We start from the raw sequence: 6543 nt of genomic DNA on the forward strand, positions 1-6543 counted from the left end.
AGCATGTTTCTAAGGGACTGGAAGAAGCCTCTCTTAGAAAGGGAGCTTGCAGCTAAAACTGAAGACAACAGGACTCACTCAAAGAGTGAATAGCATAGTGTTCTAGCAGAGGGTTTTTCATTAAGCCAGACTAGATACTATTAATAGACGCAGAATTCCACCTCTCCACATTGGTTACCAAGGGTATGCTACCATTGGACCGATGTCTTTCCCATAATTGATCCCAAATACTCTCTCACCTTGAATCTGCAAATAGTGATGATCCCTGGCAAGCCAAATACCTCTTGTAACTCTCCTAGATTCTTAGAATGGGTTGGGAAAACAGTGGTGTCGTGATCAAGGTCCTTTGTTATCTGGATGAACTGAGAAAAAAAAAGAAAAATTATGGATGTTGAACACTGGGAAATCTATGCAAATAGGATATCTTTTTATTTCAACTTTGACATAAAGATCACAGGTCCCAGTAAAAGAATAGTCACTCCTACCCACCCTTGTAGCCAGATGATGACAATTCAGATTAGGCTCCCTCTGGTTTATATACAAGACGGTGCTATGAACCTGTTGCAGCCCAGAGAATATCGGAAGTCAGGACATGGGAGAGATGCAGAGCATCCTTGAAATAAAGGTACTCTCAGAGTTGCCATGTGGGAGTCCATCATCTTAACCACTATGCCCTCTGCTGGACCGTAATATACAGAGAAACAGAAAGCGAGAAATCATCCCCCAGGGGGATGGCAATGCCGCAATCCCTTCTCCTCCATTCTCCTCTCGGGACCTTGGGCACACACACACACGCACCAGGCGTGAGTTTTAAGCCACTGGGTCTGGGACATAAACCGCAGTTGACTACATGGGAGTCCAGTGACATAGCCATTATGCTAACTGCTGGTCCCTGGTAGTAATTTTTTCACAACTTGATCAATACTTATTTTATGTTTTTTTTTTTTTTTTGATCAGGTCATCCTAATGAGTGTGAAATGTCATCTTGTGGTTTTGATTTGCATTTCTCTAATGAGTAGTGACGTTGGGCATCTTTCCATGGGCTTACTGAATGTATCTTCTTTGAAGAAATGATTACGCAAGTCCCTTGCCCATTGTTTTATCAATGACTCCACAAAGAATATTTTCACAACGTGGCATCTGCTTGAACAGATACAGGGAATTCGTTGCCTCTGAAGGGGACCCCGTCTGTCCTTGGCCTGCTCTGACTAGTAGAAAGGTTTGCTTTCTGTGTAGTGGGAATTGACTTCCTCATGATCTCATGTTTCAGTCTCAGACTTGGAGTCATGGAGGAACATTTTACATTTTATTTTCACCTGACAGAGCTTGGGTGGTTGAGAAAATTCAACCAGTCAAGTAATAATCTTTTTTATTTTTTTGGAGAGGTTTTTGCTATAGGGCGTGTGCGCTCGCCAGACAGAGACAGAGAGACAGAAAGCGAGAAATCACCCCCCAGGGGAGATGGCCACGCCGCAATCCCTTCTCCTCCGTTCTCCTCTCGGGATCTTGCACACGCACGCACATGTGTCCGGTGTGAGTTTTAAGCCAGCGGGTCCAGGATGTGAACCGCGGTCGACTACATGGGAGTCCAGCGACATAGCCATTACGCTAACTGCTGGTCCCAAGTAATAATAATTTTACAGCTATAATAATAATTATGAGGGATCTTTAAAACATACACTATCCTTGGATGTCAAAAATCTTTGCACCATAATAAGCTCATATGTTAGGGGTCAGCAGATGGCATAATGGCTATGTCACTGGACTCCCATGTAGTTGACCACGATTTGAGTCCAGGACCCAGTGGCTTAAACTCACGCCGGGCACGTGTGCATGCATGCCCAAGATCCTAAGAGGAAAATGGAGAAGGGATTGTGGCATGACCATCCTCCCTGGGGGTGATTTCTTGCTTTCTGTCTCTCTTTCTGTCTTTCTGGTGAGCGCACATGCCTTAGAGCAAAAACCTCTCCAAAATAAACAAACAAACAAGCTCTTGTGTTTATCTCATTTTTAATGAATTTTTGAAGCCCCTTTGTGTTAGTCAATCAGCCCCTATTATATGTGAAATATTGGTAGACATTTGAGATGTTATTCAATTTAATCTTTATAACCACCTAGGCAGACAGGACCTATTATTCTCATTTTAGAGTTGATGACACTGAGGTTTAGAGATGACAAATAACCTCACAGTATGTAACGGGGTTGAGATTCTGCCCATATTTGTGCGACTTTGGACCTCATGCTCCCCGAATGTAGGATGATCAACACTGGGAAAAGAGGTGTGGAAGGGACAGATTCAAAAGAAAGGAACACACACTAAGATGTTTTATCTATTTGTTAAAAAATATGGTTGTAGGACCAGCCCGTAGCCTGGTGGTCAACTGAACTGGATTGCATGTGGCCAGCCACGTGATTCAAGTCCTGGACTTGGCAGCTTGAGAAACATATTGGGTGTGTGTGTGTGCCCAACATCCTAAAAGGAGGGAGAAATGAAGAAGGGAGTGCCCTAAGGGAAGTGCTTGCTTTATCTCTCTCCCTCTCCTGTGAGCACACATGCCCTCTGGCAAAAATTAAAAAGAAAAAAAGAAGATTGTATTATGTTTGTATTTGAACTCGACTGTCTTCAGGTCTAGGACAGGGAAGGCAGTGGATTTGAGAAAGTGTGAGTGGAGGAAGTGGTGGCATTGCCATGCAGACTCCAGGCTCCTAACCATTCACCAGGGAGCATAACAATTACAAGTGTGACCCTGGAGGGACATTGTGGGGTTTGAATCCTGGCTTCACTTCTTGCTTATTACCTGTGAGTCCTGGGGAAGCTTACCAGACTTCCTTTTCCTCAGTGTCCCGATCTATAAAATGGGAGACATAATAGTACTTCCTGTTGTAAACATTAAATAACACATTTAAAGTGCTATCTGGCACATGGTACACACACCATAAATGCTGGCTATTATCACTGTCCTCTCCCAAAGTTAAGGCAGAGCTGAGTCATTAGAAACCCTAGTCCAAAGCTATTATTTGGGGAGGAGATATAGATAAATAGATCTATTTCTTAGAGACTGTTTATTTCAGCTGCTATATTCTGACATTTAAAAAAACCTCTTTAATTGTGGTAAAATATTCATAATATAAAATCTGCATTAATCAATTTTATTTATATTAATTTTAGAGATTTTTGCTATGGGGTACATGCACTCACCGAAGAGACAAAGATAGATAGACAGAAAGTGAGAAATCACCCCTCATGGGGGATGTTATGCCACGGTCTCTTCTCCATTTACCTCTTGGGATTTTGGATATGCACGCATATGTGCCAGGCATGAGTTTCAAGTTGCTGGGTCTAGGACATGAACCATGGTGGACCATGTAGGAGTCTAGTACCTTAATCACTATGCCACCTGCCAGCCCTGCATTAATCTATATTAAAGCTATTGTTCTAAAGTTTAATAATGTTCACATTGTGCAATTTCCAGAACACTTTTCATCTTGCCAAACTGAAATTCTGGACCCAGAGTTAAACAACTCCTTTTCTCCCCCAACCCAACTCCCATCCCTGAAAACCAGCATTATACTTTCTGTCTCTGTGAACTTGATTACTCTAGGTACCCCATGTAAGTGGACTCATACGATATTCACCCTTTGGTGTCTGGTTTATTTCACTTAGCATAACTATCCTCAAAGTTCATCCATGTCATAGCACGTGTCAGAATTTTCTCCCATTTTAAGACTAAATATATTCCACTGTGTGTATAGACCACATTTGGCTTAGTTGTTCATCCACCATTGACACTTGGGTTGCTTCCAACTTTTGGGTGCTGTGAATAATGCTGCCACGAACATGGGTATACTAATATCTCTTCAAGACCCTGCTTTTGGTTATTTGAAGTACATACTCAGATGTGGAATTACCGGAACAATTACCATTACTAGATGACAACAGTTCTCTTTTTAATTTTTTGAGGAACCGCCATACCATTTTCCATAGTGGCTGGCTTATTTTACCTTTTTTTCACTGTCCCGATCTATAAAATGGGAGACATAATAGTACTTCCTGTTGTAAACATTAAATAACACATTTAAAGTGCTATCTGGCACATGGTACACACACCATAAATGCTGGCTATTATCACTGTCCTCTCCCAAAGTTAAGGCAGAGCTGAGTCATTAGAAACCCTAGTCCAAAGCTATTATTTGGGGAGGAGATATAGATAAATAGATCTATTTCTTAGAGACTGTTTATTTCAGCTGCTATATTCTGACATTTAAAAAAACCTCTTTAATTGTGGTAAAATATTCATAATATAAAATCTGCATTAATCAATTTTATTTATATTAATTTTAGAGATTTTTGCTATGGGGTACATGCACTCACCGAAGAGACAAAGATAGATAGACAGAAAGTGAGAAATCACCCCTCATGGGGGATGTTATGCCACGGTCTCTTCTCCATTTACCTCTTGGGATTTTGGATATGCACGCATATGTGCCAGGCATGAGTTTCAAGTTGCTGGGTCTAGGACATGAACCATGGTGGACCATGTAGGAGTCTAGTACCTTAATCACTATGCCACCTGCCAGCCCTGCATTAATCTATATTAAAGCTATTGTTCTAAAGTTTAATAATGTTCACATTGTGCAATTTCCAGAACACTTTTCATCTTGCCAAACTGAAATTCTGGACCCAGAGTTAAACAACTCCTTTTCTCCCCCAACCCAACTCCCATCCCTGAAAACCAGCATTATACTTTCTGTCTCTGTGAACTTGATTACTCTAGGTACCCCATGTAAGTGGACTCATACGATATTCACCCTTTGGTGTCTGGTTTATTTCACTTAGCATAACTATCCTCAAAGTTCATCCATGTCATAGCACGTGTCAGAATTTTCTCCCATTTTAAGACTAAATATATTCCACTGTGTGTATAGACCACATTTGGCTTAGTTGTTCATCCACCATTGACACTTGGGTTGCTTCCAACTTTTGGGTGCTGTGAATAATGCTGCCACGAACATGGGTATACTAATATCTCTTCAAGACCCTGCTTTTGGTTATTTGAAGTACATACTCAGATGTGGAATTACCGGAACAATTACCATTACTAGATGACAACAGTTCTCTTTTTAATTTTTTGAGGAACCGCCATACCGTTTTCCATAGTGGCTGCCTAATTTGACCTTTCCGCCAACCACGCATACTCTCATTTTTTTCACAACTTGAACAATACTTGTTATTTTACTTTTATAGCATCATCCTAACGAGTGTGAAATGTCATCTTGTGGTTTCAGTTTGCATTTCTCTAATGAGTATTGATGTGGGGCATCTTTTCATGGGCTTACTGAATGTATCTTCTTTGGAGAAAGGATTATGCAAGTCTTTTGCCCACTGTTTAATTGAGTTGTTCAGATTTTGTTGTTCAGTTAGTAGGGTTATTTATATATTCTGAATATTAACTCATTATCAGATACATGATTCGCCAACATTTCCTCTCTTTTAATGGGTTTTCTTTTCACTTTGATGCATAGAACTTTTAAATTTTGCTGTAGTCCAGTTTTTCTTCCTTCGTTGCTTATGATTTTGAGGTCATATCCAAGAAATCATTGTCAATTCTACTGTCATGAGCCAAGTTCAATGCTTTTGTCCTCAAGCATGGGGATAGGTTTGGTCAGGCAAGAGAAATAGCATAAACTCCCTAAGCTCTTGGCAGGTTGCAGAGGGCTTTCATGCACATCAGATTATTTAAGCTTCAAAGCAGCTATCAGTTCATGGATGATGAAGTAGAGATGTAAGGAATCTGAGTAAGTTATTCAAAAATACCCAGGGGGAAAGTATTGAGCTGAATCAGTATTTAGGATTATAAAAGAATGATGGGCATGAGATCCAATACTGAAAGATTGGAGTTTTGGGTACCTCGTAAATCCACAAACAATCAAACTAAAGGGACTCAGGAATAAGAAGGGATATTAAAAAGTTCATGGAAAATGAAATTAAGGATAAGTTTATTTTGGAGCAAAACATTTTTGAAATTTATGTGTAGTTTTTTCATAATGTACATTTTTCCTGAACGGTTTGAAGATTCCCTTGTATAGGTCCCTTGTGCACACACGCACATTCACACTGGTTTAAGATTATTATCCAGTCAGACTCTGAAAGTTCTTCAACCCTAAGGTCTTCTCCAAGCTTAGCAGTAACTGAAAACTCAGAACTGTGAACAGTTCAGCTGGATCCTCACCTTAGTGGGGACCAGAGGAACAAGGATCACTTTGAGCCTCTGTTGTACTCAGAACTAGAATGAGGTAGACCAGTGGATGACATCAGGTTGTATATGGGCTATATGGCCCCTGATTATTGATTTGCCTTCTGGAGGCTTCCAATCTGTAAAGGGTTAGCGTGGATCTCACTTCCTGGTACCAGAAATAGGATTGCATCAGAGTATCTGCTTGTGGAACAAATATACTTAGAGAGAAGAGATTTTTTACCTCAGTAGCATCCTCAAAGAAGCTTATACATGATTTTGAAGTGGAGAGGGCATGTACAAATGTCTT

This window comes from Tupaia chinensis, unplaced genomic scaffold, assembly GCF_000334495.1.
Source record: "Tupaia chinensis unplaced genomic scaffold, TupChi_1.0 Scaffold000709_2, whole genome shotgun sequence".
Classification (NCBI taxonomy): domain Eukaryota; kingdom Metazoa; phylum Chordata; class Mammalia; order Scandentia; family Tupaiidae; genus Tupaia; species Tupaia belangeri.